The sequence below is a fragment of the Cherax quadricarinatus genome, chromosome 9, assembly GCF_038502225.1.
Source record: "Cherax quadricarinatus isolate ZL_2023a chromosome 9, ASM3850222v1, whole genome shotgun sequence".
Taxonomy (NCBI): Eukaryota; Metazoa; Arthropoda; class Malacostraca; order Decapoda; family Parastacidae; genus Cherax; species Cherax quadricarinatus.
In genome coordinates, this window is record NC_091300.1 from 508,783 (window position 1) to 532,376 (window position 23,594).

General features: G+C 42.0%; 1 protein-coding gene across 5 annotated transcripts in view; it reads right to left on the bottom strand.

The window, feature by feature from the left end:
* Positions 1 to 23,594, bottom strand: part of LOC128686153 (uncharacterized) — a 202,074-nt gene that overhangs the window by 88,614 nt on the left and 89,866 nt on the right. The gene's annotated exons all lie outside the window — the stretch shown is intronic.

Sequence of the window (23,594 nt, forward strand, 5' to 3'; positions counted from 1 at the left end):
TGATCAAGAGTGAATGTAAAGTTGTAGGAGGCAAGTGAGCTTCTGCACCATGGAAGTGGTGAAGAACAAACAAATCGTTGGAACTTCCCAAGGAGGGAGGGAAAAGTAAGATGTAGGGTGAACGTAAATGGAAGGTAAACTGAGGAAAACAGAAAGAAGGAAGGGGAAAAAGAGAAGGAAGAAGGGGAGGAGGAGGAAGAGGAAGACGAGCGGCGGTGACGGTGATAGTGACGAAGGATGGGGGGGGGGGGGAGAGCGGCCGTCATGCAGGGCTTCATCCCCCTCCGTCCCTCCCTCGGCCATTGTGAAAGTTGAAGCGGAGGTTAGGTGCATGTGCACCCGCTCCTCCAGCCCCACCTTCTCTCACCCCCCCACCACACTCCTCCTGGATCACCCTACCCCACATCATCACAGTCCCTTCCCCTCCTGCTGCTCCTCGTCGTTGTCATGATCAGCGTTATGCAAGCATGTTGGGTCGAGGGAGACCGTGAAGCTTCTTATAAAGCTAGGTGTGGTTGGTAGCGATTTGCCATGCTGACCTCCAATAATGCCACTAGTTATCTCCTACAACCCCTAGCCATCCATCTATCTACTTACACACACGCACACACATAGGCACACACACACACACACACACACACACACACACACACACACACACACACACACACACACACGCACACACACGCACACGCGCACACACACACGCACACACGCGCGTACACACACACGCAAACACATAGGCAGACGCGCACACACACGCACGCACACGCGCACACACACACACACACACACACACACACACACACACACACACACACACACACACACACACACGCACGCACACGCACACACACACACGCGCATACACACACACGCAAACACATAGGCAGACGCGCACACACACGCACGCACACGCGCACACACGCATGCACACGCGCACACACACACGCGCGCACACACGCGCATACACACGCGCGCACACACACGCGCGCACACACACGCGCACACACACGCGCGCACACACGCGCACACACATAGGCACACGCACACACACACACGCACCTGTGACCAGCGGGGTCCCCCAGGGGTCAGTCCTAGGACCAGTGCTGTTTCTGGTATTTGTGAACGACATGACGGAAGGAATAGACTCTGAGGTGTCCCTGTTTGCAGATGACGTGAAGTTGATGAGAAGAATTCACTCGATCGAAGACCAGGCAGAACTACAAAGGGATCTGGACAGGCTGCAGACCTGGTCCAGCAATTGGCTCCTGGAGTTCAATCCCACCAAGTGCAAAGTCATGAAGATTGGGGAAGGGCAAAGAAGACCGCAGACGAAGTACAGTCTAGGGGGCCAGAGACTACAAACCTCACTCAAGGAAAAAGATCTTGGGGTGAGTATAACACCAGGCACATCTCCTGAAGCGCACATCAATCAAATAACTGCTGCAGCATATGGGCGCCTAGCAAACCTCAGAACAGCATTCCGACATCTTAATAAGGAATCGTTCAGGACCCTGTACACCGTGTACGTTAGGCCCATATTGGAGTATGCGGCACCAGTTTGGAACCCACACCTAGCCAAGCACGTAAAGAAACTAGAGAAAGTGCAAAGGTTTGCAACAAGACTAGTCCCAGAGCTAAGAGGTATGTCCTACGAGGAGAGGTTATGGGAAATCAACCTGACGACACTGGAGGACAGGAGAGATAGGGGGGACATGATAACGACATACAAAATACTGAGAGGAATTGACAAGGTGGACAAAGACAGGATGTTCCAGAGATTGGACACAGTAACAAGGGGACACAGTTGGAAGTTGAAGACACAGATGAATCACAGGGATGTTAGGAAGTATTTCTTCAGCCACAGAGTAGTCAGTAAGTGGAATAGTTTAGGAAGCGATGTAGTGGAGGCAGGATCCATACATAGCTTTAACCAGAGGTATGATAAAGCTCACGGTTCAGAGAGAGTGACCTAGTAGCGATCAGTGAAGAGGCGGGGCCAGGAGCTCGGACTCGACCCCCGCAACCTCAACTAGGTGAGTACAACTAGGTGAGTACACGCGCACACACACGCACGCACGCACGCACGCACGCACACACAAACACACACACACACACACACACACACACACACAGAGGAGCCGAGTCTCGACCCCTGCAACTACAATTAGGTGAGTACATACACACATACAGCCACACACGCACATACACATGCTCACACATGCACACGCACACACACACATGCACACGCGCGCACACATACGCGCGCGCACACATACGCGCGCGCACACACACGCGGGGCCAGGAGCTGTGAATTGACCCCTGCAACCACAACTAGGTGAGTACACGCACACGCACGCACGCTCTCTCTCTCTCTCTCTCTCTCTCTCTCTCTCTCTCTCTCTCTCTCACGCTCTCTCTCCAGTTTCTGTTGTTCTCAATGTTCTTAAGTACCACCACTCACTTCATTACGACATCATTCTGTTGTTACATGGTGTTCAATGTTCTTAAGTACCACTTGGGCACTCACTTCTACTTAACGACATCATATGGTGTTTACGTCATTGGTGGTGTTTACAGCTTCTACGTTACATGGTGTTCACAGCTTGGTTCTACTTCGGCCTCAACATGGTGTTTACAGCTTGGTTCTACTTGGGCCTCAACATGGTGTTTACAGCTTGGTTCTACTTCGGCCTCAACATGGTGTTCACAGCTTGGTTCTACTTGGGCCTCAACATGGTGTTTACAGCTTGGTTCTACTTCGGCCTCAACATGGTGTTCACAGCTTGGTTCTACTTGGGCCTCAACATGGTGTTTACAGCTTGGTTCTACTTGGGCCTCAACATGGTGTTTACAGCTTGGTTCTACTTCGGCCTCAACATGGTGTTCACAGCTTGGTTCTACTTGGGCCTCAACATGGTGTTTACAGCTTGGTTCTACTTGGGCCTCAACATGTTCTTTCGTACTTACAATGAATATAAAAAAAGTAGCGCTGCTGTATCATCAAATTACAGTACTGCCAACGAGGCTAACATTTTCTAAGTAATACATTAAACACCTGCGGTGCACCTGATAACTCCTGCCTCCCTTCTCGTAATTTCCTTAGAGAAAACACTGAAATATAGTTATGAAAATTTCTTAAAGAAGTTACGCAAATTATTGTATACTACATAAATTGTAGCAAAGTTAATTACTACGTAAGTTTTTGGTAAAAAAAAAAAATATTAACATGCTGAAATTTTGTGTAGGACTTTACCCGTTTTAGAAATAATTAAAAACCACAATGCCGTGGGTGGAACCTTATGACTTTATAAGAGATCCAGAACGGACCGAAACGTCGTCATTGGGTTCCTCTCATACGTGCGAGTTTTAGGTACATTTTACTGTTTTACTTGGCGGTAAAGGCTGGAGGGAGCACTCTTCCGGCGATCTTAAAGTGATCAACTCAGTATGGATCATTCAGCATTGGAGAGAGTAATAAAGGATGTGTTAATCAGGTATCCAAAAGTGTGTGAGGAAGTCATGGTGCGCTCTTTGTCCTACCAGGAAATAAACCAGCGACTAAAAGAACGTTTCTTAATGATGGATTCTCAGACATGTCTGAGAAGCGGTTGCAAAATCGCTTGTATTAAAGAAGGCAGTGAGCACCCGCTAGGAGAATTTCAGCTTTATTGAAGATGCTCGCTATATTTATAACTACAAACAGTTGTAGTCTTGTTGTGTACTTCCTGGTATCAGTGTTCAGCTCTGTTCGTTCACCTTCACTTGTAAATTTGTTGCACCAACGTTCACCTTCACTTACAGATCTGTTGCACCAACATTCACCGTCACTTACAGAGCTGTTGCACTCACGTTCTTTACTTGTAGTTCTGTTGCACTCACGCTCTTTACTTGTAGTTCTGTTGCACTCACGCTCTATAAGTGCAGTTTTATCGCAAAAACCGTGTTCAAATGCAGTTTCAAAGACCGTGTTCGAATGCAGTGTTCTAATGACCGTGTTCGAATGCAGCTGTTACAATGCTCGTGTTCGAATGCAGTGTTCAAATGCAGTTCTCTTGCAAAGACTCTTCGCATGAAGTTCTGTTGCAATGATATTCTCCATTACAAGTAGCGTTTCCTTACGCTGACATTTCAAAGAGTTCACTCTGAACTCATTCACTGAAAGTTTTGTTACACCTGACGTTCTTGTTCACTTGGAGAGTTCTCGCAGTAAATAGCACACACTTACAACATGAGCCGTACTCTCTCCAGGATGCAGGCACACAGTGCGCGCATTCGTCCACTTCGTGGGGACACTTCTGTCCACACGGAGCAGGCACTGTCCTCCCTCCTAAGAGAGACTTTGGTGTCCGTCTCATTAACTTGATCAACATCAAGGACGCCTTCACTGCTGTTTTAATGACGAAGATGTTGACAAACTTGTAACCTTCACCGTCATCCAAACCCTCCAAAGAAACCATTTTGATATTTCCTCACCCATGCTCCGAGCTAAGTCAATCTTCACCAAGAAACTCGACCGCGACGTCACCAGCCTTTCTCCTGAGGACCTCCGCAAGTTTATTGAAGAATAAAACGAATGAGCTATGAGAAAAAACCCAACTGCTTCAATGCCAACACTAAGGGTTCTACTGTTATCCCATGAATTAAGGAAAGATCCTAGACTTCACCTTACGAAACAGACAAAGCAAACGCGATAGTAATTATGGACAAGGTAGATTATAATGGAAAAATAAAAATGCTATTAGAAGACGGGGAAGGAAGGGGGGTAACTTATGTGCCTCTTAAACTCCCAGAAATGAAGTTCCCTGACGCTGACCCAACAAGAACGCTTAGGATCATCAACCAGTACCCCTCCAGTGTATATATACCAGAATCATCCGTGCCTATAAACACCGATGAATACATCCCTGTTGTTTCCCAGAAACTCAAGGCTTTTGCTCTTACAAGTACCTTGTGAACTACTGAACATTGCCAATTTCTGAGTCGCGATAATTCGTCTTTTTGTTGCATGCATTTTTTTTCATCCCTGATACAAGCCCGTACCTTTTATTTCTGTCAGTTTAAAGTCGGCCATACTCTAGCAGCAGTCCTCTCAGCTGAGTTGGCTAACGCAGCCAACCCTGACAGCCTTAGCCATACCTGTTTTCCTTTGAAATTCTCCCATTTAGATACTATAACTAATTTCATCGTGTACGTGTCCAGCCAAGCACTTATATTCACTACACTACACATCCACGTTTCACCCTCTTGGTAAAGGATTAAAATGACTAGGGTATATATGAGCGGGAATCCTCCCTCTGACCTCATTAATTCATAGCTGACCTGTACTTGGCAAACAACAACTCTCTCCCTGAAGGGTACAAAGAAACAAGTGTAACACTTTGATAAAGCTTCTAGTGTGCGACACGTTTCCTTAAGAAAATGTCCTTAGTGTTACCCTAGTTCTTAGTATTACACTAGTCCATAGTGTAACAATAAGTCCTTAGTGCTGCACAATCTATAGGTAATGATACACTTAGTACTTGAAAGCTCTCCTTGGCTTCAAAACAACATTGTTTGGAGGACAGAGGCAGATAAAGGGGTTGCTCCTGCGCCTGCCATGTTATCTAATCTGCTAAATAAATCCTCCATCTCAACGTCAGGGTAACACACACGCTATCACCTCTTACTACCCCTGTTAGAGAATTATCTATCTATATACAGGTCAGTAGCAGTTATACCCCTCAAGGTAGATGTCTAGATCCAAGGAACTGGAGATACCCTCCCATTCTCTGGATCAAGTTTTATAAACCCTAATCCCGACGTGATATATATAACCCCTACAGTATTAGCGCTTCCCGTGAATATTTATTAGTTAATTTTTTTTCAAATATCTTTCTGACATTGCCTTTTATTAAGTGCAACATTAACCTCTATGTTACAATTTCTTTACGTCACTCATTAACAACTTGGTAGCGTGCAAAGTGTGATGCTGAGAATGTAGAGAGTGGGAGAGGGGAGGTAAGATAATGACCCCAGGAGGGGAGTGTAAGGCAGCAGCAGCAGTTGGCTGAGTCAGCCCTGGTACACTTGCACCCAGCGCCGCTCCTTCGTTGACGTGGCACTCATGTTTTTTGTACGCACGTACACAGACAGACACACAGACACACACACAGACAGACACACAGACACACACAGACACACACACACACACACACAGATGATGTGAAGTTAATGAGGAGAATTAAATCAGATGAAGACCAGGCAGGACTTCAAAGAGACCTGGACAGACTGGACACCTGGTCCAGCAAATGGCTTCTCGAATTTAATCCTGCCAAATGCAAAGTCATGAGGATAGGGAAAGGGCACAGAAGACCACAGACAGAGTATAGGCTAGGTGGCCAAAAACTGCAAACCTCACTCAAGGAGAAAGATCTTGGGGTGAATATAACACCGAGCATGTCTCCGGAAGCACACATCAACCAGATAACTGCTGCAGCATATGGGCACCTGGCAAACCTGAGAACAGCATTCCGATACCTTAGAAAGGAATCGTTCAAGACACTGTACACCGTGTATGTCAGGCCCATACTGGAGTATGCAGCACCTGTTTGGAACCCGCACTTGATAAAGCACGTCAAGAAACTAGAGAAAGTACAAAGGTTTGCGACAAGGTTAGTTCCAGAGCTAAGGGGAATGTCCCATGAAGAAAGATTAAGGGAAATCGGCCTGACAACACTGGAGGACAGGAGGGTCAGGGGAGACATGATAACGACATATAAAATACTGCGTGGAATAGACAAGGTGGACAAAGACAGGATGTTCCAGGGAGGGGACACAGAAACAAGAGGCCACAATTGGAAGTTGAAGACACAAATGAGTCAGAGAGATATTAGGAAGTATTTCTTCAGTCAGAGTTGTCAGGCAGTGGAACAGCCTAGAAAATGACGTATTGGAGGCAGGAACCATACACAGTTTTAAGACGAGGTTTGATAAAGCTCATGGAGCGGGGAGAGAGAGGGCCCAGTAGCAACCGGTGAAGAGGCGGGGCCAGGAGCTAAGACTCGATCCCTGCAACCACAAATAGGTGAGTACAAATAGGTGAGTACACACACACACACACACACACGCAGATACCTTAGTAAGGAATCATACAAGACACTGTACACCGTGTACGTCAGGCCCATACTGGAGTATGCAGCACCTGTTTGGAACCCACATTTGATCAAGCACGTCAAGAAATTGGAGAAAGTGCAAAGGTTTGCGATAAGGTTAGTTCCAGAGCTAAGGGGAATGTCCTACGAAGAAAGGTTAAAGGAAATCGGCCTGACGACACTGGAGGACAGGAGGGCTAGGGAAACCATGAGTCAAAGAGATGTTAGGAAGTATTTCTTCAATCATAGAGTAGTCAGGAAGTGGAATAGCCTAGCAAGTGAGGTAGTGGACGCAGGAACCATACATAGCTTTAAGATGAGGTATGATAAAGCTCATGGAGCAGGGAGAGAGAGGACCTAGTAGCACTTAGTGAAGAGGTGGGGCCAGGAGCCGAGTCTCGACCCCTGCAACCACAATTAGGTGAGTACATAGCTAGTCATAGCCAGGAGCTATGAATCGACCCCCGCAACCACAAACAGGTGAGTACAAATAGGTGAGTGGGCGCATGCACGCACGCGTGCACACACGCACGCGCGCGCGCACACACAAAGTATTTCTTCAGCCACAGAGTAGTCAGTAAGTGGAATAGTTTGGGAAGCGATGTAGTGGAGGCAGGATCCATACATAGCTTTAAGCAGAGGTATGATAAAGCTCACGGCTCAGGGAGAGTGACCTAGTAGCGATCAGTGAAGAGGCGGGGCCAGGAGCTCGGACTCGACCCCCGCAACCTCAACTAGGTGAGTACACACACACACACACACACACACACACACACACACACACACACACACACACACACACACACACACACACACACACACACACACACACACACATGGCTCCTGAAGTTGAACCCCAGCAAGTGCAAAGTTATGAAGGTTAGGGAAGGGCAAAGAAGACCACAGAGTACAGGCTCGGGGAGGGAGGCAAAGGGTGAAACTTCACTCAAGGAGAAGGACCTTGGGGCGAGTATTATACCTAGCACATCACCGTGGGCACACATCAACCAAATAACTGCTGCAGCAAATAAGCGTCTGGAAAATCTGTTAGCTTTTCGACATCTAATTAAAGGGTAATTCAAGACACTGTACACCGTGTACGTCAGGCCCATATTCGAGTATGCAGCACCAGTATGGAACCCACACCTGGTCAAGGATGTCAAGAAATTGGAGAAAATGCAGGTTTGCAACGAGACTAGTCCTGGAGGTAAGGAATATGTCAATGAAGAAAGGTTAAGGGAATTCAGCCTGATGACACTGGAAGACAGGACTAAGAGGGATATGATAACGTACTAAAATACTAAGAGGAATTGACAGGGAACGGGGACAGATTGTTTGGAAGATGGGAAACAGGAACACGAGGGCAAAGCTGGAAGCTGAAAACTCAGATGAGTCATAGGGATGTTAGGAAGTATTCTTTAGCCTTAGAGTAGTCAGGAAGTGGAACAACATCGAGTAAGGTGGTAGAGGCAAGATCCATCCATAGCTTTAAGAAGAGGTACGATAAGGCTCCCAAAGCCAGAAGAGCAAACCTAGTAGCAACTAATGAAGAAGCGTGGCCAGAAGTTATGAACCGACCCCTGCAACCATATATAGGTTAGTATATATATATATATATGTATATATATGTATATATATATATGTATATATATGTATATATATATACATATATATAAAATAAATGCAATAGTAATTATGAAAGAAAATGATTACCAAGAAAAAATGAATAATCTCTTAGATGATACTGAAACCTATTCTAAACTTAGGAAAAATCCCCTAGAAACCGTTAACAGCAATTTCAATAAAACAATAAAACTTCTACTGAAAGGCAAAGATGAATTAGTCAAACAATTTACTTCCACTAATCCATCTTTACCTTACATGTATGGACTAATAAAAACACACAAACCAGGGAATCCAGTCAGACCAATTATTAGCTCCATAGGGTCAGTTTCATATAAATTATCCAAATGGCTTGTTGATATTTTGAGCCCTATTGTTGGCAAAATTTCTAACTTTAATGTTAAAAACAACATAGACTTGGTTGATAAATTAAGCTCCTTGACTGACTTAAATGATTTTAACATGGTTAGTTTTGATGTTACTTCCTTGTTTACGAAAGTTCCTGTTGATGATTTATTAAGTTTCTTATCTGAAGAACTCGTTAACTATGATTTACCATTGCCTGTTCCTACTATCATTAAACTTATTAAACTTTGCATTGTTGATGCAAAATTTGTATTTAATGATAAGTTTTACACTCAGAAGTTTGGTATGGCAATGGGAAATCCTCTTTCACCTGTTCTTAGTAACCTATACATGGAATTTTTTGAAACAAGGTTGCTTAACACAATCCTCCCTAATAGAGCTAAATGGTTCAGATATATTGATGATATTTTGTGTCTTATGCCCAAAAATGTAGATATACACCATTTTCTTGGAAAATTAAATAGCTTAGCCCATTCTATAAACTTTACTGTTGAGTTTGAAGAAAATAACTCATTGCCTTTTCTAGATGTTTTAATTATTAAGGGTAATAATGAATTCAAATTTAAAATTTACAGAAAACCTACAAATAACTGTTCCTATGTCCACTATTATTCCTCGCATCAAGATAGAGTCAAACTGTCTGTTTTCTCATCAATGTTTTTGAGAGCTTTACGAATTTGTAGTCCTGAGTTCATAGATGAGGAAATATCCAAAATTTATGAAATAGGCAATGATTTAAAATACCCAAGAAATGTAATTGATAAATCTTTTAAAGTTGCTAGGAACACTTTTTATAATCCAAAAAAGGGCAACCAGCCTTATTCAACTAAAAATATGTTGGTTCTCCCTTACCATGAAAACTTGGTTGATATGCCTTCTCTTCTTAAGACTTTTAATATTAAAGTTGTATTCAAAAATCTTGATACAGTAAAAAAACTTTTGATTAAGAATTCCCCCCAAAATGCTGATGGATGTGTCTATAAGATTCCTTGTAAAATTTGCGATAAAGTTTATTACGGTCAAACTGGTAAAAATCTCGAACTAAGATTAAAACAACATAAATATAGCATTAGAACTGGACAAGATTCCAATGCTCTATTTATTCATGTAAGAGATTTTAACCATCCAATTGATTTTCAAAAAGTTGAGAAAGTAGTATCAAGCAAGTCCATGGTCGACAGGAATATAATTGAATCTTGTTTCATAAAAAGCAGTTTTGACAATAATATGAATATTTCCTTTGGTTTATATAAATTAGATCCATTTATAATTAATAGAATTTGGGTAGAATTTAATAATACACTGGACAAATAAATAGCTTGGGGGTGAGTTTTGCAAAGGACCTATCCAAGTTGGCTCGCCGCGCGTCACGTGTTTAACCGTTGTGGGATCTGATAGTGAGGTGCTGGCCGACCCCTTATATAGCTTCCTTGGATGCTTCACTTTCATAGTTCCTTGATAATGTGAGTAGTCACGAAAGCGCTTGGAATTTCTCTATTCTTTCAGAGTGGTTGTTTTGCATATATATATATATATATATATATATATATATATATATATATATATATATATATATATATATATATATATATATATATATATGGGAAGTACAATGCCTGCACTTTAAAGGAGGGGTTTGGGATATTGGCAGTTTGGAGGGATATGTGTATCTTTATATGTGTATGCTTCTAGACTGTTGTATTCTGAGCACCTCTGCAAAAACAGTGATAATGTGCGAGTGTGGTGAAAGTGTTGAATGTTGCAACCCCTGAATGGGTTACAATGATTATTATGTATATATGTAATGTATATTATCTTTTCATTTAATTTTATATTGCTTATATTTGCGATAATAGCTAAATCGTAAATGTATGACTTTATATTATTATTTGACTGTTATATTGTTATTTAGCTTATGTTGTTAGGATGTATATAAAATGTGCTCAGTTAGGCTTGATTGTCAAACTACTGTAATTATCGCTTGTCGCTCGTTATACTGCCGGCTTCTGAGCTGCAGTTGTCCACGTAGCTATCACGTGATCGAAGGGGGGGTGTCTTCACCTCTCGTGAAGTAGTCAGTCTGCTGGAGACTCGCTTGCTGGTTGGACAGATTGTCTGTCTCATTATTCTTGTTAGTTCTGTAGAACTTTGTTCACAGAACATTGTATAGACTTTGTGATTTTCGACGTTGTACTGAGGTTGTGTGTCACTTAGACACTCTGAACATCTCAGGTCCCGAGCTATAGCTTCTGACCTAATTTTGTACTGGTTCCTGTGTATTGTCACAGTCACAGTTTTTCCTATGCTGAACGTAGATTCAGTTTTATGGGAGTTTTGTAACTTGTGGAGGATCTGCTGATGGTCCCTACTTAGTGTCGTTATATTATTTCCCAGTTCCTGATTCTGTGTCGCAGTCGCTTGATATTGCATTGCTATTGGGCTTAGCATTCTTTGTTGTTCAAGCAGACTGTTCGGGTTGCCAGTCGGTCAAGAAGTTAGTTTATTTGAGGACTTTGTCAGTCACTTGTTTAAGTCTAATTCGAGTCTTGAGACACAGCTAACTACTTAAGAGCACTTATACGCATACACATACTTGTACATATTTGTAATATCTTATTAAATGTTAATGTACCAGACGGTACTTAAGAATTATAAATGTGATATGTGCTTTCAGCACAATAATATTGAACTCGAGAGATTGATTTTATTTTGATTGATGTGATTTAATTTACTTTGATAATATACCTCTAGACAACTTATAGACTTAATAAATTTATTAAATTTTAATTTCTCTAGTTAGTAGCCTACCAGTTGTAATCCTAAAGCACTATTGAACCATACTGAATTTAATGGATAATTGGACAAGGATACTGACTACTTGTTACGAAAACCCAGTAACAGGCTGGATGCTAGAAGGGCAGTCCTTTCTAGTATTCACTGGAGATCTCTAAGCTTTTAGAATCGCGTTTTTTGTAACAAATGGGGGCCTGTCCGGGATTTGAACCCGGGACCTCCTGCATTACCCACTGGTCCTATCTCTCAGGAACAGTTTGAGAGGTTGGAACGCCTCATTATGTTGCAGACTGCACAAATAGAGGCACAGAGGAGATTGAACGAAGAAGATTTCCAAAGAGAAAATGTTCGTCTGGGAAGACAACAGACTGATAGATCACAGGACACATTTAATGTGCAGAAAGCTGCATCCATGGTTCCTAAGTTTTTTGAAAGTGACTTAGACACATATTTTGATGTGTTTGAGAACCAGGCTCGTGCTATGAACTGGCCACGTAAGCACTGGGCAACATTGCTTCATACTGCTTTGACGGGAAAAGCTCAAACCTGTACTGCAGCCTTACCATTTGCTAAGTACATTAGTTATGACGCTGTCAAACAAACAATTCTAGAGACGTATAACTTGTTACCTGTAAGTTATCAAAGAGCATTTCGTACGTTACAACGACGACAAGATCAAACCTGTGTAGAGTTTGCTCGTGAGAAAAAAGTTGCTTTTGAGAGGTGGTGTAGAGCTGCTAAGTGTACCAACTACGACAGTCTAGTTCAGTTGTTACTACATGAAGAGTTTAACAACTGTATGTCTGCTGACATACAAGAATATCTAATCGATCATACTACCTCGGATATTCTGGAAACTGCAGCATTAGCAGACAATTACGAGATTTCTCACAAACTTGTACGTACTAAAACACAAAGAAACAAGGTAACTAAAAATTGTCCTAGAATTTGGCAACCTAAATCAGCTGCTCATTGCCGGCCTGATGTACCTGCTACTGTAACTTCTCGTACCTTTACCAGGAAAACTCACAATCCTGAATCTGTCTCTGTGGCTAGACAGAAATCTGGTATCGAGAAGAAGAAAGTTAAATGTACCTATTGTAACAGAAAAGGACATGCTAGAGAGTATTGCTATAAATTAGAAAGAGATACGAGAAACAGTCGTGCGGCTGGCGCCCCCACACAAGTCGTATCCTCTTCCGAGCAACAAAGGCACCAAAATCCTAGCAATTCCTCTTATCCTACTGTTTTAGATAATGTTACTCAGGATAGATGACTAGCGTCAGAAAGTGTATCTGACGAAAAGATTCGTTCAGCGATGAGTCCTTACTTTTCGAGAGATAAAGTAGGATTTGACGAATCACATCTAACTGAGATAATTTCTTTCAGAGACACTGGCAGTTATCTCACGTTATTAAGAGAAGATGTACTGCCCATAACTGACGATACCTATTGCAAGATAGATGTATTGTTAGAAGCCTATGGAGGGGCTGTTATAAAAGTGCCTCTGCACAAAGTTTATATTGAAACAAGCTATTATACTGGTTATATTTCAGTGGGTATATCCAGTGGTGTATTTCCCATCAGGTCAGTGGACTTGTTGATAGGGAACGATATCCTTCATGCTGGTATATGTAAAGAACCACTTGTGATTGATAATAACACTGATGATAATTATGCCATTGAAGCTTGTAGAGAGAAACCTATTTTATTTCCTCTCAGCGCAATTACTAGAGCTATGTCAAAGATTCAACAACCATCCTTGTCTCCTGTTGAATTAGTTGATGACAATGATTTGGGGTTGAATATGTTGTTTAGTGACGCTCTGCGCCCAGGATCATTAACACTGACTCCCCCCGGTCATCAACCTAGTCAGGACACAACTGACGTTAAATTTCTAACTCATGATGATTTAATCAAGGATCAGTTTGTTGATCAGTCACTGGAAAGACTGAGAGATATAGCAGTTACTGAGAGTGAAGCAAAGGATCTCGATAATTGTTACTATTATAGTAACGGTGCACTGATGGAGAAAACTACGTGTAAGTTGTCAGCTGATAGTGTTTCCAACACGGTTAAGCATCTAGTAGTGTTACCAGTTACATTTCGTGAACAAGCCATTGATTTTGCTCACAATAGTCCCATAGGAGGACATTTGGGTGTCAAGAAGACACTCGGTAAACTGGCAAAACATTTTACTTGGCCAAAGATGAAGGAAACAGTAGCTGATCATGTGCGACGTTGCCACGTGTGTCAAGTGACAGGCAAGCCAGCGCACACACCTCCACCTGCGCCTCTCATTCCTATCACCGTGCATGGTGAACCATTCTCACGTCTTATTATTGATTGTGTTGGTCCTTTGCCTAGAACCAAACTAGGAAACCAATACTTATTTACTATTATGGACGCTGCAACACGCTATCCCGAAGCTATTCCTATGAGAAAAATTAATGCTCGTGCTATTGTGAGAGCGTTGATGAAATTTTTCTCCCAGGTTGGATTGCCACGAGAGATACAATCAGATCAGGGATCTAATTTCACTTCTAAGATCTTTCGAGAAGCATTATCCCACCTAGGAATAAAGTCTGTACTTTCAACCAGTTATCATCCACAGTCACAAGGGGCTCTAGAGAGATTTCATCAGACACTGAAGTCCATGATGAGAGCTTATTGTGAACATTTTTCTAGAGACTGGGATGAGGGTATACCTTTTCTTCTGTTCGCTATGAGAGAAAGTGAACAAGAAAGTCTCGGATTTAGTCCGTTTGAACTAATATTTGGACACCAAGTGCGTGGTCCTCTTGCAGTGTTGAAAGACGTGTGGACAGGAAAATCAAATCCATCATTGAGTACTTCACCTTCATTAATGCAGCAACATTTGACAGCCGCTAGAGAGCTAGCTTCGAAAAACCTAGTTTCAGCCCAAGCTAGAATGAAGCAACATTATGACAAGCGTGCTGTCTCTCGTTCTTTTAAAGCAGGAGATAAGGTGATGGCTCGGAAATTAGTACCAGGTCATGCTCTACAAGCCAGGTATGATGGTCCCCTGGAAGTAGTGAAAAAGCTTAGCGACGTAAATTATTTGGTACGTACGCCTGGGAAAAAGAAATCTAATCATGTGTACCATGTTAACCAGCTTAAGGCATACTACGCTAGTCCTCTACCTACTACTTCTATTCTTCCTAGGACAGAGGAAGATAACGTCAGTCTACCTGACATCTCTAGAGGTATAGAGGTGCGTTTAGAAAATTCTGTGACTCTACAGTCACTAGACGATTTTCTTAGTAACCTTGGGATTGTTAAAGCTGGTGATATTAAAAACATGATTTTGAATTTCCCTGAATTGTTCGGTGATGTTCCTAAACGTTGTACTCTGGGTGTACATGACGTTGATGTACAGGGAGCATCACCCATTAAGCAATCACCATATAGAATGAGTCCAACAAAGCATAAAGCATTGAGAGAAGAGGTTGATTTTCTGTTAGCTCACGGACTTATTGAGCGCAGTAAAAGTCCATGGGCATCTCCCTGTATTTTAGTGCCTAAACCTGACGGTAGTTTCAGGATGTGCACTGATTACAGGAAAGTGAACTCTGTCACCTTGCCTGATGGTTATCCTCTACCTCGCATTGACGACCTTATTGATCGTGTGTCAGGAGCCCAGTTTGTCAGCCGTTTAGATCTCTTACGAGGCTATTATCAAGTCCCGCTTACTGAACGTGCTCAAGAAATATCTGCTTTTACTGTTCAAGATGGATTGTTTAACTACCTCGTCACCCCCTTCGGTCTATGTAATGCGGCTTCTTCATTCCAGCGTATAATGAACGAGTTGACCCACAACTTGGAAGGAGTAGAAGCCTACCTTGACGACTTAGTGGTGTACAGTGACGAGTGGGAACAGCACTTGATGCGTCTCAGAGCATTGTTTGAGAGATTGGCGCACTACAACTTCACTGTTAACTTAGCTAAATGTAGTTTTGGTCAAGCCAAGATTACCTATCTAGGCTTTTGTATCGGCCAAGGTGAGGTTGCTCCTATTGAGGCTAAGGTTCGTGCAATTTCTGAATTTCCAGTGCCACAGGATAGGAAAGGAGTACAGAGATTCCTGGGTATGGCAGGATATTATCGCAGGTTCTGTCCAAACTTTTCTCAGATTGCAGCTCCTCTCACTGAGCTTACTAGTAGCAAAGTTCAGTTCACCTGGACTAGAGATTGTTCAGACTCGTTCAAAAAGTTGAAGCGCTTGCTATCCTCTGCTCCTGTGTTGAAAAGTCCTAATTTCAATCTTCCCTTCTTTTTACATATAGATGCGAGTGGTTATGCAGTGGGTGCTGTGCTGCTCCAACAGTCAACATCCACTGATATTCTCCATCCTATATGTTACTATTCATCTAAGCTTAAACGACACCAGAAAAATTATGCCACTATTGAGAAAGAGGCTCTAGCTCTTGTGGTGTCCTTGGAACATTTTGACGTGTATTTGGGCACTTCCCCATTTAAAATTAACGTTTTTTCTGACCACAATCCACTCACTTATATAAATACGATGAAGAGTAAAAATGCTAGGATCATGAGGTGGGCCCTCAGAATCCAACCTTATTCTATTAGCATAAAACACATAAGTGGTCATTGTAATGTAATTGCTGACGCTCTATCACGTCCTTAATAATTATCAGTTACATTAAATTAACGTAATTTTATGCCCAAATACCTTTTGTTACTTGCTATGTCAAATTCAGTAAAGTAACTTAATCCCTCCAGCCCATATTAACTATATATACTCATGTCATGTCTAATTATTATATTTATATATTCACAGTAATGTTGTGTGAGGAGGAAACAAGCTGAGTGTTGAGTGAGTAGTGTGGTGCGGGTGATGTACTGCGTGACGCAACACTGCAACACTGTCCTGCCGCAGACCCCCCCTCACTACACACCTTAAGCTGTTTCATACTCAGATGTTCATACTGCCTAGCATTCCACAACCACTACTAAAGAGTGGAATGCAGTCTCCTCTACTATGATCGAGCCTCAACGTGCCCTCCTTGTCAGCGCTATCCTGTCTCTACACTGATGTACATAACCACGAGTATACAGAGATACGATACTGTGTACTGCCCTAGTACATCCTAGTGACGGACGCTGTGAAATTGTAGAGGTGCTTGGGACGAGAGTGACTAAATAATTTTTATATTATATAATATTGATATGAGTAACCAGAAATAATGTGAAAGACATTCATGCAACTCCTAGTGCGACCCTCTGTCGTGTTGGGGGGGGGTGTTGCAACCCCTGAATGGGTTACAATGATTATTATGTATATATGTAATGTATATTATCTTTTCATTTAATTTTATATTGCTTATATTTGCGATAATAGCTAAATCGTAAATGTATGACTTTATATTATTATTTGACTGTTATATTGTTATTTAGCTTATGTTGTTAGGATGCATATAAAATGTGCTCAGTTAGGCTTGATTGTCAAACTACTGTAATTATCGCTTGTCGCTCGTTATACTGCCGGCTTCTGAGCTGCAGTTGTCCACGTAGCTATCACGTGATCGAAGGGGGGGTGTCTTCACCTCTCTTGAAGTAGTCAGTCTGCTGGAGACTCGCTTGCTGGTTGGACAGATTGCCTGTCTCATTATTCTTGTTAGTTCTGTAGAACTTTGTTCACAGAACATTGTATAGACTTTGTGATTTTCGACGTTGTACTGAGGTTGTGTGTCACTTAGACACTCTGAACATCTCAGGTCCCGAGCTATAGCTTCTGACCTAATTTTGTACTGGTTCCTGTGTATTGTCACAGTCACAGTTTTTCCTATGCTGAACGTAGATTCAGTTTTATGGGAGTTTTGTAACTTGTGGAGGATCTGCTGATGGTCCCTACTTAGTGTCGTTATATTATTTCCCAGTTCCTGATTCTGTGTCACAGTCGCTTGATATTGCATTGCTATTGGGCTTAGCATTCTTTGTTGTTCAAGCAGACTGTTCGGGTTGCCAGTCGGTCAAGAAGTTAGTTTATTTGAGGACTTTGTCAGTCACTTGTTTAAGTCTAATTCGAGTCTTGAGACACAGCTAACTACTTAAGAGCACTTATACGCATACACATACTTGTACATATTTGTAATATCTTATTAAATGTTAATGTACCAGACGGTACTTAAGAATTATAAATGTGATATGTGCTTTCAGCACAATAATATTGAACTCGAGAGATTGATTTTATTTTGATTGATGTGATTTAATTTACTTTGATAATATACCTCTAGACAACTTATAGACTTAATAAATTTATTAAATTTTAATTTCTCTAGTTAGTAGCCTACCAGTTGTAATCCTAAAGCACTATTGAACCATACTGAATTTAATGGATAATTGGACAAGGATACTGACTACTTGTTACGAAAACCCAGTAACAGGCTGGATGCTAGAAGGGCAGTCCTTTCTAGTATTCACTGGAGATCTCTAAGCTTTTAGAATCGCGTTTTTTGTAACATTGAATGATGATGAAAGTATTTTCTTTTTGGGGATTTTCTTTTTTTTTTTTTTTTTTTTTTTTTGGGTCACCTTGCCTCGGTGGGAGACGGCCGACTTGTTGAAAATATATATATATATATATATATATATATATATATATATATATATATATATATATATATATATGTATGTGAGTACACACACGCATTACAGACTCGGGGGACAGATGCTGCAACCCTTACTAAGGAAGAAAGCCTTGGGGTGAGCTTAGTGCTGGGAGAAAGACCTTGGGGTGAGCTTAGTACTAAGAATACCGTCAGAGGCATCCATCGAATAACCTCTACAGCGAATGCTTGTTTAGCGAATTTAAGAGTAGGTTTCAGGAACCACGACAGAACAATTCACGATCCTTTATACGACATAGTATATCAAGCCTACTGTGGAGCATGCAGCATCAGAATGAAATCCACATCGGATAACGCCCGTCAAGAAACCAAGAAGTAGGGCACCAGGAGTGTAGCTCTGCTCCTGTAATTATCCACAGATACATTTATCACACACCAGCAAACATTATTTACACAATATACGTCACTAAACACACATGTCTGGCCATGATCACAAGTGCCTACCCGCCTTCCCCACTTATCCAGCGCTCAATTCATCAAGATGTATAAAACTCATTGTGTGGCAGTAGAAAACATAGCTTTTGTTCCCACTACATTATTTATCATTTAGAATAGGTAGCAGCACACTGCTGATGTATCCAGTGTTGTTAAAATCTGCCGACTGCCGACATGTTCAGTGTCATTTCACTTTGAAATTCTTCTCCCTAAAACAGTCTTAATTTTGCCAACTTCTTTCAGTCTCTCTCTCCTAACTTAACCCTCTCTCTACAAAAACTAAGTAACATATAATGTGCTTCTTTGTTTATTTAAATGTGCTGGATACCCAGCCAGAGCACACCAACAGTTGCTTAGCCACTGAGTACATCAACATATGACTAAGTCTCTAAGATATTCGCCAGGAAACATTTCCACTGACGACAAAAATACCACCAAATCCACCCCTCTTCATTTACTACCTTCTTTCTTGGACGAAAACGTTGAATCTACGTTATCACAACTATAGTGGCCAGACAAACTTCTGCTTCCACGATCCCAGGCAACACACGTCCATGCTAACTTTGTTGTATTATCATGTGTTCACACACATCACTATCTTACCTTCGTTGTACTACCATGTATCCACACACACATCAATACTCTACAGCTATTGCACTCTCACATGTGCACACACACTTCATTGTTGCACTCACGTGAGCACATACCTTGTAGTCAACAACAGGAAATATTCGCTGCATCAGCTACACACAGGAAACAACATCCTTGGAGAGCGACACACCACAAAGGCTTCCAATATAGCCAAGCCTCCCCCCTCCCTCCGGTGTCCCATGAGGCACCCCCCACCCTCAAGCAAATGACATAAGAGTTTTGTTTTGATGTCGCATATGACAACCTTCTTCCCCTCGGTGATGGAAGATAACCGTCTTCAGTGTCTCCCGTGACAACACCCCCCTCCTCAGTGATGTAAGGTGTTCCCCGGGTCCCCCCTGTCACGACCTCTCTTAGTGATGTAAAATCTCCCCCCTCCTCCTCCTACTCTTCCACCCCACTGCATTAACCTCCTTATATACTTACTCTCCGAAACGTCACTAGGCCTTCCATACTAGTATATACTTCTTTGATTCCAATACGCTTGTTTAAATTAATTCGCCTGCCACTGCAGGCAAGGAATCGCACAGCGCATGGGAAATGAGAAGTAATCAGGAGTGAGCCAAGGAAGGAGAAGGTGGTTAGCTGCAATTACTTAACTCAATCCTCCAAAGCTAGGCTAAAGGGATCCAATTCTGGGACGGCGAGTCGATATGGATGTGGGGAGGTATACATAACTGGAGCTAGAGGAAGACAGACATGTACTGTAGGGGGGGGGCACCATTCTGAGGTATTAATATGACGATGCCTAATGCAGTTGAGCAAACATATTTTTGGCAATATAAGGGCGTAAAAATCAAAATGGGAGGCATGAATGACAGCCACGATAAAGTCATTGACAAGTTCTACCAAAACATTATCAAGACGAACAGGTAAACGTCTTGTCAGTTAAAAAGAGTTACGTCAGGTAAAGATGGTGTAAAACACACGACAAGCCTAATAAGCACTAGGGCAGATTTAGAGTATGTAACGTATTTCATGGAAAACCTCGTAAGAAACATGGCAGCTCCATAAACAAGCATGGCAAAGGATGGTATAATTGAGGATGAGGAGCAGGGGGGAAGAGGAAGAGCAGCAGACGAAGCAGCAGCAGCAATTAGCCAACAGTTTGTAATACAAGGTCACACTGCGAGTTCTTGTGTTTTTAATGCGGTAGAAACCCAGCACCGGTGCACCAGCAGTTGTTAGGTAAGACACATATGCAACAGTTAGGTATCTTTATTTCGAAACGTTTCGCCTACACAGTAGGCTTCTTCAGTCGAGTACAGAAAAGTTGATAGAAGCAGAAGATACTTGAAGACGATGTAATCAGTCCATCACCCTTAAAGTTTTGAGGTGGTCAGTCCCTCAGTCTGGAGAAGAGCATTGTTCCGTTGTCTGAAACAATATGAAGTTCCAGACAACGGAACAATGCTCTTCTCCAGACTGAGGGACTGACCACCTCAAGCCTACTGTGTAGGCGAAACGTTTCGAAATAAAGATACCTAACTGTTGCATATGTGTCTTACCTAACAATCTGTCGGTATTTTATACCATTTTAATGTGCACCAGCAGTTGCTGTCACTGAGTTGGTCATCATTCGACAGATTCGTGTCAACCGACATCTTCCCTAACGAATTAAACACCGTCCGCTGCAATACCTGGAGAGTCGTACTCACCACGACCTGGACCTTGTGTGTGCTGGGGAACACGTCAGTCAACTCACCTGCAACAATAAAACAAGTGTGGCGATTATATACAATTCACTTACTAACTTAATGGTGAAACACGACTCCTGTTCAATTTTGTTGGGGTTTCCTAACTCGTAACAGCACGATTGCTAAAAAAAAAAATCACAAAACGGGTGGGATTCGAACCCAAGGTCTGTGAGTTTTAGGATTCGCTTGCCATGGGTTCAATCCCCACCCACTGCTATAACAATTATGTGCTTATTCGAACCACTGAATGAATGCATAATACCATGTGTAAAGCCATATAATCCCCACCTGAATAAAAGTCATTATTATTCACATGAAGTAATACAAGCAATGCCTTCATCACCACATACATCAATGATGATTAATAACAAAAGTGGAATAGGTGTATTAAAACATATTACCCGCCCTCCTCCGTACACACATGCGCAATGCGTATGGGCACTGCACTGCACGTACACGGAGTGCGCGTGCGTCCACCATACACTGCACCGTCTCACCCCAACCGTACTCAAGAGAATTAATTTTGCCATCAGGTTTACTGTACTTTCCCATAACTGTCCTGCGGAGGGATACACAAAAGGCCAAGAAACTGGGCCCCAAAAGAGTTAACAGAAGTACATCTGAATATATATTTACAGTTTACCGTATATTTCGTCTGTTACAAGAAAATTTAGGATATTTACTTATCTAGCATTTTATTTTTATTAATATCTTGACACATTACATAAATTTTACTTTCTATCTCTAAAATCGGCTATCTTATACATAAATTACAATATAACAAAAGAATAAATGATATTGTTGAGGGGGACAATAATATTGGGGGTAAACCCAGGAACGAGCACTATTTCACTATACTCTTTTCCACCAGTGAATGCATAACCGTTCCTCTCGCAAGTTTACAGCTCGTCACTAATGTGTTCACCCAAGCTTGGGCGAGGCTGGACTGACTCCCTTACACTATCCTTATTAACTAACTCATCCTCTCTCCTCCACCATCTTTTCTTATTATCTCCACACCTTCTGGCTCAGATTAATATAAACAGAATGTGAGACGAGTTTTTAAGTGAGCTATTTGTATAAAAAGTATCCTGATTCCAGACTGAGAGCCAAAACACCTGCTGCAGATCATAATTCAGTGAATATTTAACCTCTAAAAGGGTTCTGACAGGTTGTTAAAACATACAAGGTGACATTCCACAAGCGAGGATGACGCGTTCTAAAACTATAAAGGAAAACCTTGGAGAAAGAAATAATAATAAAAAGAAATACAGGCAACCATTTAAAGGCAGCTCTTCGGGGATGCCTAATAACTAAGGATGTTATATAATAAATGGAACTGACGTGATAATGATAATGCCGAGAACTACGATGGTGGCAGTGGAGACAAAGGTGGTGGTAATAAAACGATACGTCAGGAGAAACAACCAGGTGACGATGGGGGGTAGTGGTAACAATGGCGGTGGTGGTAAAAATATACACCAGCAACAACAATTAGACAGCGATAGTGGTAGTGATGGTGGTGACAAAGCTATACATCAGCAACAACATATGTGGTAATGGTGGTAGTGTTGGCAGTGGGGAGGAAGGGGGGGGACAAAAAAAATACAGACAACAAAAGCGCATGATAATACCTGACAATACACAAAGCTACGGGCAACACCTGATACCAAAACCTTTTCACATCACCCGACGACAAAGTTCCTGATAACATAAGCTTCTAGCAACAAACCCTCCAACAAAAGCTCCTGAAATCACTTCACAAAAACCCTTGACAAAAAAAAATGCTGCTTACAAAAATCAAACAACAAAAGCTCTCGATGGCACTTAAAAGTTTCTGGCAATGAAAAAAAAAATGTGACAAAACCTGACAACAGCCATAGATGAGGTGGAATACGCTAAGGTTAAAACATCCACATGTCCAGAAAGCCATGCAATAACATGGGCAAAACAGCGGTGAGCAGACAAGGTTACGACAACATCAAGGCTAGCCAGCAACACCCACCATAATACAACCAGCTTAGCCATCACGCCACAATAAAACAAAACCACAAGTAAACCTGTAGATGAAAAGCAGGAGTAAAGAGGTGGAAGAAAATTAAAAGGAGGAGGAAAATGACGGAGGGGAGGAGAAGAAACAAGTAGGAGCGGCAGCAGGACCGAGGAAGAGCGACAGCAACACCAATAGAAATAGGAGCAGTAGAAGCTAGAATAGAACAAACGAC